Source organism: Schistocerca gregaria, chromosome 6, assembly GCF_023897955.1.
Source record: "Schistocerca gregaria isolate iqSchGreg1 chromosome 6, iqSchGreg1.2, whole genome shotgun sequence".
Classification (NCBI taxonomy): Eukaryota; Metazoa; Arthropoda; class Insecta; order Orthoptera; family Acrididae; genus Schistocerca; species Schistocerca gregaria.
Window position 1 is genome coordinate 341276239 of NC_064925.1, and position 14081 is coordinate 341290319.

Consider the following 14081-nt stretch of genomic DNA (forward strand, 5'->3'; position numbering starts at 1 on the left):
AATTATAGATTAGAATTTACTCTGCACCTAATTCTAGTCCCTGCTTCATTATCATCCCTGGACAAATTCATAAAAAAAGATGATGCGTGACAATATCGTTTTCCAAACTCTTTTTACCGGTTTTCCGAGCAACAAAGTCCAGTAATGTAGCTTTATTACTTCATACCGTTCCATACAATATTATATAGACAATCTTTTATATATATATATATATATATATATATATATATATATATATATATATATATATAGAGAGAGAGAGAGAGAGAGAGAGAGAGAGAGAGAGAGAGAGAGAGAGAGATACAATATTATATAGACAATCTTTTATATATATATATATATATATATATATATATATATATATATATATATATAGAGAGAGAGAGAGAGAGAGAGAGAGAGAGAGAGACATAGAGACAGAGAGAGAGAGAGAGACAGAGAGAGAGAGTGTTAATCCAAGACCGTATCAAAATCTCTGCAGTAGTTCCTCAGACTACCCCGGACACACAAAAAGAAGCAAGCAGGCAACTTCAGTTTATATAACGTAGAGAGAGAAGATTTAATAAAACATTTTTATTTACGTATCAAAACATTTTCATTTACGTATCAAAACATGACTGAAACTTACATTTTTTGTTTGCATGCAGTAACGTTTATCTATTACGCTTTTGACGATTGACGGATGCAATGTATGTTCAAATGGCAAAAAGACAGCTTTTATGTAATATAATTACAAATCAACAAATTTCAGATTTTTTACTCTACTTGTTCTGTTAAACCTTGCTTCTTGCCGAATTTGATGATTCTAGGACAAAGTTTTAACGAGTGAGTTTGCGAGTTTCTAAATGTGTGACATAAATGGCCGAATCTTTTCATTGCGTTGACTTAGAAGCTTAAATTTATTGTACCGCCAAGGGACCGTAGACCTTAGAATGTGACTTAAGTTTGAACTTGATATGTCAACCAGTTCCAGAAAAAAAGGGTCTTAACAGGCAAAAGGACAGAAAGACATGCTTGAAAATGAAAAAAAATATTTTTCTTTTGTACTATAATTACAGATTAACAATTTTCATATTTTTTTCCTTTCTTCTTGCCAGATTTCATGATTATTAGTCAACGGGAGCACCAGTATCGAAACATCTACATCTACATCTATATCCATACTCCGCAAGCCACCTGACGGTGTGTGGCGGAGGGTACCCTTAGTACCTTTATCGGTTCTCCCTTCTATTCCAGTCTCGTATTGTTCGTGGAAAGAAGGACTGTCGGTATGCTTCTGTGTGGGCTCTAATCTCTCTGATTTTATCCTCATATACCGCGAGATATACGTAGGAGGGAGCAATATACTGCTTGACTCTTCGGTGAAGGTATGTTCTCGAAACTTTAACAGCAGTCCGTACCGAGCTACTGAGCGTCTCTCCTGCAGAGTCTTCCACTGGAGTTTATCCATCATCTTCGTAACGCTTTCGCGATTACTAAATGATACTGTAACGAAGCGCGCTGCTCTCCGTTGGATCTTCTCTATCTCTTCTATCAACCCTATCTGGTACGGATCCCACAACTGTGAAGCAGTATTCAAGCAGTGGGCGAACAAGCGTACTGTAACCTACTTCCTTTGTTTTCGGATTCTTCCGATGAATCTCAGTCTGGCATCTGCTTTACCGACGATCAACTTAATGTGATCATTCCATTTTACATCACTCCGAATGCGTGACATAAATCGCCGCAGCTTTTGATTTCGTTTACTTAGAAACTTGAAATTATTACACCGCTAAGAAACCATAGGCCTTAATATGCGATGCAAATTTGAACTTGATGCGACAAAATGTTCCAGAGGAAAAGAGTCTTATCAGTCTGACCAACGGACGCAACGATAAAAAATGACAAAAAAAATTTTGTGCTATATAACCACAAATTAACAATAATCGGTATTTTTACTTAACTTCCGTCATGAAATCTTGTTTCTTGCCAAATTTCACGATTCTAGGTCTACGGGAAATATCCTATAGGTTTTGATGAGTGAGTTTTCGAGTGTCATTCTTTCCAAGGACTTTGCGATGCCATACAAGAATAACACTGATAGGGTCTTGGAAGAAGTGGAACTGTACTTTCTCAACTTGACGCCAAAGCAAAACAAAATGGGTGACTTCGAACAAAAGATGATTTTTAATACCAACGCTAATGCGAAGTACAAATCAATATAAATTAATTTTTTTGTTCTCTTACTTACAGCCAGCAGCAATTTGACAGTTTCGACATCATATTCCAACTCTTGCCGTCTTCTGGCATCCCTTCCATTACTTTGTTTCTGGCCCAATACAAGTAGTTGAAATTTAAGAAACAAGGTACATGGAACAGACGGCAAGAAAAGGAGTCTAATTGCCATTAGATGGGACAGGCGATTGAAGCATCTGCTAAAATACCCAATAATCGTCAATATGTCACTGCGGGGAGCAGTGAAATTTAATCGTATGACACTAGTGGCTGGGACACCCCGTTTGCTGTGTGGGGCAAGTCTTTCTAGTTGACCTCAGTTCGATGGTTTGCGTGTCGATGAAGACGAGATGGAACGATTAGCACAACACAGATACCCAGTCCCCGAGCGAACGAAATCTCTCCTCCGGCCGCAAATCGAACCCGCAACCCTGCGATCTCGCGGCAGCGACGCGAGCCAGTAGACCTCTGGCTGTAGACAACTAGCAGTTAAAAACAAAAATTGTAAAAATTGTAAAGATGACTAGGTGAAGTACTGGTCTCCATATTTTCCTTTCTTGCGCTACTCATGCCTACTACAACCCAAATCCTCCCTAATTTGTTTTACGTATTCTATCTAGTCTTTGTCTATAGTGCTTTTGTCCTCTTTAGCTCCTTCTAATGAGATGTAAACAATTGTTGGATATCATAGCACACGTCCCACTAATTTATCCCTTCTTCTGATAAGCGTCGTACATAATATGCTATCCTCACTTAATCTTTCTGATACTTCCTCATTTGTACATTATCCGTCCTCTTACTCTTTCTTTTATAACACCACATGTCAAATGTATCCAGTTTCCTCTTCTCAGTATTTGCAATTTTTCTTGTCTCACTTCCATTCAAATTTGATCTCGGACGTACAATTCAGGACTTTTTTCAGATTCACATATTACGAGTCTGATTGTCAGTAGAGCTCTTTCACTGAAGAATACTTTCTTCGCCTGTGCCAATCTACTTCCTACGTCCTCCTTGCTTCGGTCATCCTGAGTAATCCTTTTTTCGTAGGTAGCATATTCTTTCACTTCTTCCACTACTGTGTCGTTCCTAACTTCAGTGTTAAGTAAATCATGTTTTTCCACTTCTTTTCATCAACGTCGTCTTTGTGTTGTTTCTGATGTCTAACAGGTCTTCCTTACACCTGCTGAGAACAACTTCGTTTTAGTATTGTAATCTGTTTACCCTAGCACTTTTATCCCTTTTCCAACATTCTCTTTCCCCTTCTTCATTGCTTCTACGACATACAAGTTGAAAAACAGAGGTGATAGGCTACAAACCAGCATTTTTTAGCCAACAGTCTTCTTAACGGTTTGATGTTAAACTCTTCATCTCGGAGGAGCACTTAAAACCTTCGCCCTCAATTTATTTATTTATTTATTTTTGGATATATATCAGTCTCCGTCTTCTGGTATAATGTTTACCCTTCACAGCTGTTTCTATTATCAAGGAAGTTATTCACCTCAAGTCTTAACAAATGTCCTGGCATGCTGTCCCTTCTTCTTGACAGTATTTTCATGTGTTCCTTTCTTCGCCGATTCTGCAAAGCACCTCCTCATTCCTTAGCTTAGCCGCCCACATAAATTTTTTCATCCCTCTTTTACACCAAATCTCAAACGCTTCGATTCATTTCTTTTCCACTTTTCCATAGTTCACATTTCATTACCATACATTTCTGTTTTTCAGAAGCATGTTCTGCGACATTTGTTGTTCAAATTAAGGCCTATATTTGGATGCCTTCTTTGCGTGTGCTGGTGTGCTGTATATTCCCTCCTTGCTTTGTCCGTCACGTGTTCCTACACTTCGTCTACTTCGCTGTCACAGTTTTGAAATTAAGTATTTTGGTACTCTCATTCTGCTATTCATCTATACTTGGGTTTACTCTCAAACCGTATTCTGTACTCATTTGGATGTTCATTCCATTCACTATGTTTTGTAATTCTTCTTCGCTTTAAAATGGGATAGCAATGTCACCAGCGAATCTTATCATTAATTTTCTTTCACTCTGAATTTCAGTTCCATTCTGTAATATTTCTTTTATTTCCATCATTGTTTCTTCGATGTATGATTGAACAGTGAGGTAGAAAGTGTACATCCCTGTCTTACACTCTTTTTAAGTCGAGCACTCCGTCATCGGTCTTCCAATCTTATTCTTCCCTCCCGGTTCTTGTACACATTGTATATTATCCGTCATTCCCTATACCTTAACCTGCCTTACATCTCTGTTCACACAGACTTGTCATTATTGACCTTGCACTTCCATACTTCTATTACTCCCACTCGTATCTTGTAGATTGCTCGTCTGCTCTGTAGGAGCAATATTCTAAGAATTGTGAACATCTTATTTCGCTTTATAGTGTTGAAGGTTTTATCTAGGTCCACAGATGCTAGGATTTTTCTTCGGTCTGCCTTCCCTGATGTGTTTCCTTGTCCTAAAACCAAAACGATCTTCTAGCAGTACATCTTCAACTTTTCCTTTCATTCTTATGAATATTATTTCAGTCAGCACCTTACAAGGTTGTCAGACTAATCATTCGTTCCTTCTTTGTTAATGTGATTACTGCAGCTTAATGAATGTCTAATAAGTCACACGTCTCATAAATTATAGTTACCAATTCTTACATCCACTGCATGAACACTGCCTAGTTTCTACGTCATCCACACACTTCAGTAATGCGAAGGTTCATTATCCTCTCCGACAAAACTGTTTGAGCTCATGCCATGCGGTGCCCGTCAAACATAGTTTACATTCCTGATTTGCCTCTTCGCTCTTCTGCTACCACATTGCGAAACATTTTCTTTATACTACACAGGCATTTGGTGTACTCCTGCCCTTCCTTCCACATATAATAGTTTTTCATCTGCCGTTCGTAGAGTAGCATTCGTATAAGTTATTTTAATTCTCCGAAATTAAGTTTAATCTTTTGGTACGCTGCATATTCTTCTTACAGTCATAATTTCTTCACTATCTTAACGTGGTTCTCTCTTCATTTTGATTTATCTTAGTCACAAGCAATGTTAAATTCATTCCTTAGCAACTCAGACTGATGTCTTCCCATTTCATTCTTCCGACTCTTACATCCACTCCATGAACGCTTACACAAGACCAGAGATCACCATCGACTGGAAATTCGTCGGGACCTCTAGAAAGAAACCGGCTTGGATCAAGAAAACCATCCATTAAAACAGCCATGGAAACTACCCTCATGGGAACGAGACTGGACAGAGGCTTGCTCTGCACATTCCCATAACTTGTCCTGCGTGAGAAAGAAACCCGCCTTCCTTTGACCAACCGCTCAGAAAAAGGGCAATGTTTAACAGAATACGCACCATCATGGCAGACTGTCTTCATATACAGGGTAAGGCTTTAACCACAAATTGCAATTGTGAAGCAGCCAGGCAAACCTTTCATCACACACTTCCAGATTGTCCAAACAGCGCCTATCGTGATACCTTCGACGCTTTCCTGGTAGCAACGAAAGACGCAGTTGGTTATATTAAAAATTTAGAAGCTTGTCAGTAAATTTCATGTATTATTGTATTTATTACCTATAATATTGTGCTTAAAAACCATACGGTAACAAACAAATAGTTGGGCCCTGCTGGGCCCCCCACTGTGACCGAGCGGTTCTAGGCAGTTCAGTCCGGAACCGCGCTGCTGCTACGGTCGCAGGTTCGAATCCAGTCTCGGGCAAGGCTGTGTGTGATGTCGTTAGGTTAGTTAGGTTTAAGTAGTTCTAAGTCTAGGGGACTGATGACCTCAGATGTTAAGTCCCATAGTGTTTGAGCCATTTGAGACATTTTGGACCTGCTAGACACCATAATGATTGAAAGTAGGTGTCGTTTCCACGAGACAGGATCCAAAAAATGTCGCGTTCTCGAGGCAGAATCGAGAAGACAGTCCATGTAGTGGCAACTGCGAGATCTCCAAGAAAGGAGAATTTCAAGAGAGTCGCTCCCAGGTAGAGCTGTCATACGTCCGGGTTTCCCCGGAACTATCCTGGTTTTTAGGGCGTCCGGTTACATGCTGACTGGGGGGGAGGGGGGAAGTTCATGCAACTGTCCGTGATAAGTCGAATCTCTTTTTATGTCTGGAGAAATTTGATTAATTGGAAATAAATAGATTTTAATAAATTTGAGTTAAAACTGACAAAATAAGGACTTGCGCGTACGCATTTTCGTTAGTTTTAAATTGAGAAAACAAGTGGCAAGCACGCTTAGACGCTCTCTTATACGTGTATTTTCCATACTTCTCCATTGATAAAAAATAAAAACCGCCCAAAACTGCCGATTGTATACCTCGTAACGTCGCTGTACGCATCCGAGAAAATTATCTGATTTAACCCAATATTTCGGAGTTTTCGAAGTCTTTTTCTGGGTTCAGAAATTTGTGTGATGGCGGGCTTACCTTCAGGAAAAATGATGCATACAACTTTCCGGAATAGGCATGGTGTGGTTCTTTTGAATATCTTAGAGGGTAAAGCAATTATCAATTCAGAACGGTACGAAACGACACTGACAATTCTTCAAAGCCCAGACTTGCAGAGTCTCGTCAGAGAGAAAACTTGCACTTGCAACGCAAGAAAGCTAGGGCACACAACAGTTTTGTGAATATGGAATTGCCAAATCTGGCTGCACTGAACTTCTATATCCCCTGTACAGCCTTTATACGAATACAGTACCTTCAGACTTCCATGTCTTTGGGTTTGTGATGGATGGACCAAGTAGCCAACATTTTAGAGACTCAGATGGTGTCATTAAGACGTTGGCTAGGTTCAAGTGGTTGAGGTTTTCAAGAGCACGTAGTTCATACACTCCTGGAAATTGAAATAAGAACACCGTAAATTCATTATCCCAGGAAGGGGAAACTTTATTGACACATTCCTGGGGTCATATATATCACATGATCACACTGACAGAACCACAGGCGCATAGACACAGGCAACAGAGCATGCACAATGTCGGCACTAGTACAGTGTATATCCACCTTTCGCAGCAATGCAGGCTGCTATTCTCCCACGGAGACGATCGTAGAGATGCTGGATGTAGTCCTGTGGAACGGCTTGCCATGCCATTTCCACCTGGCGCCTCAGTTGGACCAGCGTTCGTGCTGGATGTGCAGACCGCGTGAGACGACGCTTCATCCAGTCCCAAACATGCTCAATGGGGGACAGATCCGGTGATCTTGCTGGCCAGGATAGTTGACTTACACCTTCTAGAGCACGCTGGGTGGCACGGGATACATGCGGACGTGCATTGTCCTGTTGGAACAGCAAGTTCCCTTGCCGGTCTAGGAATGGTAGAACGATGGGTTCGATGACGGTTTGGATGTACCGTGCACTATTCAGTGTCCCCTCGACGATCACCAGAGGTGTACGGCCAGTGTAGGAGATCGCTCCCCACAACATGATGCCGGGTGTTGGCCCTGTGTCCTGATTGTGGCGCTCACCTGCACGGCGCCAAACACGCATACGACCATCATTGGCACCAAGGCAGAAGCGACTCTCATCGCTGAAGACGACACGTCTCCATTCGTCCATCCATTCACGCCTGTCGCGACACCACTGGAGGCGGGCTGCACGATGTTGGGGCGTGAGAAGAAGACAGCCGAACGGTGTGCGGGACCGTAGCCCAGCTTCATGGAGACGGTTGCGAATGGTCCTCGCCGATACCCCAGGAGCAACAGTGTCCCTAATTTGCTGGGAAGTGGCGGTGCGGTCCCCTACGGCACTGCGTTGGATCCTACGGTCTTGGCGTGCATCCGTGCGTCGCTGCGGTCCGGTCCCAGGTCGACGGGCACGTGCACCTTCCGCCGACCACTGGCGACAACATCGATGTACTGTGGAGACCTCACGTCCCACGTGTTAAGCAATTCGGCGGTACGTCCACCCGGCCTCCCGCATGCCCACTATACGCCCTCGATCAAAGTCCGTCAACTGCACATACGGTTCACGTCCACGCTGTCGCGGAATGCTACCAGTGTTAAAGACTGCGATGGAGCTCCGTATGCCACGGCAAACTGGCTGACACTGACGGCGGCGGTGCACAAATACTGCGCAGCTAGCGCCATTCGATGGCCAACACCGCGGTTCCTGGTGTGTCCGCTGTGCCGTGCGTGTGATCATTGCTTGTACAGCCCTCTCGCAGTGTCCGGAGCAAGTATGGTGGGTCTGACACACCGGTGTCAATGTGTTCTTTTTTCCATTTCCAGGAGTGTAGTTTGCAACAGTGCATATCGCATGCTGGTGACATGTGGAAATTGGATCGGAGGTAGCAGTTGTTAAGATAATCTTTATAAACACCTTGTTAGCATACAACCACTATTATTAGGAACATAATTGTCAGCAACGCGCATCGGGAGGCAAAGTCACATCACCTGATTGTCTAAGTTAATCCTACATTAACATGCACTTCAACAGCACGTAAGGGTATAATATAAAAGCAAATAAAATTATTTAGACAATGTCCTGGTCCACTTTTAGATATGACAACATCAGATTCTCTGCTCCGCTTATCCATGTTACCACCTATCCACCAAAGCACATCTTCCACATCAGTTAGGTTTAAGTAGTTCTAAGTTCTAGGGGACTGATGACCTCAGACGTTAAGTCCCGTAGTGCTCAGAGCCATTTGAACCATTTTTTGAATAAGCCAGTGACTTTCCAGTGAGTGCACCACCTAGGTTAAATGAGTTAAACATTATTAAACACATAAGGGTTACGATGTGAGGATGGCAAATCGTCTTATCCATAGGAGCAAGGAGGCACGGAGAAAAGGAAATAGCAGGGGACAAGAACATTTTCACTATATCATACTTTGGGAAAGTTTCACAGAAACTGGCTCACATTTTTCGGCCATACTATGTCCAATTGCCATTCACAGCAACAAGTTAAAGAGATACAGGTTAAAGCATGAAGTTAGCAATAGAATAAGTAATTTTGAGGTCAGTCAGAAACAGTCTGAAAAGCTTTTTATATATTAGGTTGTGTAGAGAAATAATTGAAGCTTTCTGGCAGATTAAAACTGTGTGCCGGACCGAGACTCGAACTCGGAACCTTTGCGTGAGTCTTGCATGGGTAGCTCAGTTGGTAGAGCACTTGCCCGCGAAAGGCAAAGGTCCCGAGTTCAAGTCTTGGCACATAGTTTTAATCTGCCAGGAAGTTTCATATCAGTGCACACCCCGCTGCAGAGTGAAAATCTCATTCTTGAGAAATAATTGTTAAGAAAATAATTCAAAAATTCGACACGTTGCACCTTCCCGATTTGATTGGCATTGAAATTAACCAATCAGGTCGTTGCGTGTGCAAATTCAAGCAGCCTGCCAGATACAATTAGTGTCAATTGTTCACATAGTCTTGATGATACCACACTAAACTGCTCATCCATTGGCGCGGGTTAAATTCTTGCTACCGTCCTATATAGATATAGATTTCTTAGCACCGTCTCTGGCAAGCTACTTGAATTTGCGCTTGCAACGACCTGATTGGCTAACTTCCATGCTAATTAACTCGGAAGTGACGCAACGTATCGAATGTTTCCCGTAACACTTAATTCTCAGCACAACCTTCCCTGCATTATTCTTACAAGCTATTCCGACTGTTTCTGACCAGCCTATCTGCGAGACTAGTGAGTCTCCGAAAGCCACAGAAGTGAGTATGTCACAGGTGATACACGCATATACGGAAAGGAAGGAAAGTCAGCCTCCCGGGGAACCTGAACCAGCAATCCATCGTGTTAAATTTGATAATATACGTAATTACATATTGATGAGGTTGGTAATGCCTTCTTCGACTCTTTTTTTAAAATCATCATTGGTTGTGCATGGTTGTGCGTAGTAACCAATGGTGTGGTGCCCCTCCACATATGAACATTAAATGGGACAGTCTAAGACTTCAGAAACCTGTTGCTGTAGTTTACGTTCCTAATACGAGGGTCGTCCACAAAGTAAGTTCCGTTTGTTATATTAAGAGGTCCATGATTACGGAATTTGTTGTTAGCGCATTAGAGCAGATGTAATTTCGATGGATTGCTCACGCGCTGCCTGCGATATGTAAGCTATAAGAGAATCTCAGACCAAGGAGCAGTGTTGACTGCAGTAGGAACTGTGTGTTAGTAGCAGTAAGTAGTTGCTAGCGAGCAGTCTGGCGTATCGCGTTGCCTGAGCTGGTCGTGGTGGGAAGATGGCGGAGCCTGAGCGTTGTAGGATAAGGTAAAAGCAGCCTCGCGCATATGTAGTATTGTTATATCAAGTCCCATGTAAATGTTTTAAAAAACTCTCTTAATAATAATCTTTCTTATAAAAAATTAACTTTATACAATCATTCAACTCAATTTAAAGATTTTACTAATTTCTCAAATCCTTGGTCATCCTGATTATTGTAAATCTGAGCAGTTCTCTTAGACTGTTCGCAGATGATGCTGTAATTTACCGTCTAGTAAGGTCATCCGAAGACCAGTATTAGCTGCAAAGCGATTTAGAAAAGATTGCTGTATGGTGTGTCAGGTGGCAGTTGACGCTAAATAACGAAAAGTGTGAGATGATCCACATGAGTTCCAAAAGAAATCCGTTGGAATTCGATTACTCGATAAATAGTACAATTCTCAAGGCTGTCAATTCAACTAAGTACCTGGGTGTTAAAATTACGAACAACTTCAGTTGGAAGGACCACATAGATAATATTGTCGGGAAGGCGAGCCAAAGGTTGCGTTTCATTGGCAGGACACTTAGAAGATGCAACAAGTCCACTAAAGAGACAGCTTACACAACACTCGTCCGTCCTCTGTTAGAATATTGCTGCGCGGTGTGGGATCCTTACCAGGTGGGATTGACGGAGGACATCGAGAGGGTGCAAAGAAGGGCAGCTCGTTTTGTATTATCGCGTTATAGGGGAGAGAGTGTGGCAGATATGATACACGAGTTGTGATGGAAGTCGTTACAGCATAGACGTTTTTCGTCGCGGCGAGACCTTTTTACGAAATTTCAGTCACCAACTTTCTCTTCCGAATGCGAAAATATTTTGTTGAGCCCAACCTACATAGGTAGGAATGATCATCAAAATAAAATAAGAGAAATCAGAGCTCGAACAGAAAGGTTTAGGTGTTCGTTTTTCCCGCTCGCTGTTCGGGAGTGGAATAGTAGAGAGGTAGTATGATTGTGGTTCGATGAACCCTCTGCCAAGCACTTAAATGTGAATTGCAGAGTAGTCATGTAGATGTAGATGTAAAGAAAAATCAGTTCTTTCTTTTTGTGCGTGACAAATCTATCGGCCAGCATTGCACTCGGTTGTGCCAGACAAATTTCTTATAGGAGCAGATATTTATGCGTTATCCGGAGACTAGACTGAGGTAAGAATTTTCAATTTATTCAGTATGATCTTTCAGGGCCATGACGCAGCACTGCTGACGACCAAAATTTACCAGGTTAAATTGACGGTCAATTATTGGAAGGTTATAAGTGAGCGACAATTTTATCGAGAGGTTTGTCACATTGTATTATTGGCAGGTTACGCTAAATGTCAATGCTATACATATTTTCACTGTTGGGTAGTTACGGTAAATGAGAATATTATTTATATTATTTTTTTTCTGTTGGGAGGTTACGGAATAAATCTGTTGGAAACTTACACTAAATGTGAATGATGTAAATTATTATTGTTTTTACTGTTGGGAGGTTACGGAATTTATTTTGTGGGGAGGTTGCACTAGTCGACAACCGGCCAGGATCGTATTTTCTTTGTGGATTTCTGAGTAGTAGTCAGATATATATCTGCTCTTATTTACCTAATATTAAATGTAGTTTACATCTGGCGCAGCGCATTTACTAACTTGTCACTTTTTCTTTCACAGATCATCGGCAATTTATTGCTCTTTATTGTTATTGTATTTGTTCCATCTTTGCTTTGTCCTTGTTTGATTTTGTGCTTAACTTTGATTTGTGAAAATGCCGCGAAAAACTGCTAACAGTACATCGCGATGTGCAATGAGTGAAAAAGCCGACTCGAATAATTTGACCGATAATACTAGCGACACTCAGTGTAATAGTGATAATCCTTTAATTACTGATAATCAGTGCGTGACAATCACTAGTAATGATTTTGATTCTAATGATGGACAAACAAATTCAATTATGTCCACAGAAAATTAACAATTGATGACGCGACACGTTCCGTTACAATGAACGCTGTCCAGTTTGACACGCCTGACTTGCAAAATTTACGTAGCGAACAGATAATTGTTTCTATCGAAGGTGACCAATATACACAAAACACGTCAGATTTATTTGTTTCCGATGTATGGCCAACAGTGCACATCCTATTAGAGAACCTTTTCGTGAATCAGACAATGACCAAATGGTTATTCAAAACGTGTCACATGCAGATACACCATCACACATCATAGAAAATAGAGTCCCTACTTTTGGCATGGATCAAGTTATGGCAGTATTGCTACAACTTGTTGAAAAACTCAGACAGTCAAATGAAAAACAAGACAACAATTACAAACAACTTCATGAAAAACTAGACAACAATTCCAAACAGTCGAATGAAAAACAAGACAACAATTTCAAACAACTTAGTGAACAGGTTACAGCCGTTGCCGTGCAATGTCATGATACTAAAGAACAATTACGTGAGGAAATTAAGACTTGTGATAGGAACAGTAGTGAAGAAATTAGATCTGTGGCACAATAATTAAGTAATATACATGCAGCCACAACTAAATTCCTTAGACATGAAATTAGTGCAGTCGCTAAACAATGTTCTGAAAACGCAACACAGTTACGCGACGAGTTTAAATTAATGTCATCGGAATTTTCACGCACACTGGATGCGAAAGTAGACACGAAATTTGACCAACAGAACAGCCAAATTGACGAACGTTTTAATTACCACTTACAAAACAGTGAAATGCGTTACCGTAAATTTATACAGGAACAGAATAAAGTAAAGAAACAAGTCATGGAAACAATTACGGCACAGAGTCAGGAAGATTAGCGTAAGTTATTTACGAAAGCAAAAACATACGTAGACAACAACATTGCTACAGTATCAGACGCAATCAAACAGTTGAACACCGAATTGCATGATGAAATCTCCGATCTTAAAATAAAAACAGACACACACACAGTAGACTTTCAGACAATGACCAGCAGACTTGAACAGTTGGAATTAATACAGGATCCCGATGCTATTAAAGCAGACGTTAAGAAATTGAACAAAACCACCCGTAAAATCCAAAAACAAATTAATGTTTGTGACACTAAAAATGATGATCAGGTTAAAGCATTGACTGAAAAATTTGATGAATTGGCCAGTCTTATTGAGGTTATCGAAAAAAACAATGACACTAAATCAGACGATACGTCACCAATTTCGTGCAATCAAACACCTGAATTCCAAAATTTACAGCAGACAGTCAGTGAGATGAGTTCGTCCAATAATATAGTGCGTAGAAAAGTGTCGTCTTTACAGCAAGAAATGACAGAAATGAAAAATGTTTCAGCCTCTACCACGACACAGCATACGCCACATTCCGAAAATTTGTCACACTCACACAGCCAGTGTAACTTAGGTAATCTACAGAGAGGACGTGACTTAGAATCCGAACAGACAAAGACGAATAGATTCTCATACAACTGTGAACCTGCTCAGACACACAGAGACGATAATTTTGATTATAAGCACTTTCTATCTGTGAGGAAATTTAATGTGTTTAAAAATGACAGAACACAGATTCACCATTTGGATTGGATACAACAATTTGCTTTCTCATTTCCGCCAGCTTGGCCTGTAATCTAGAAATTAGATTTGGACTGGATACAACAATTTGCT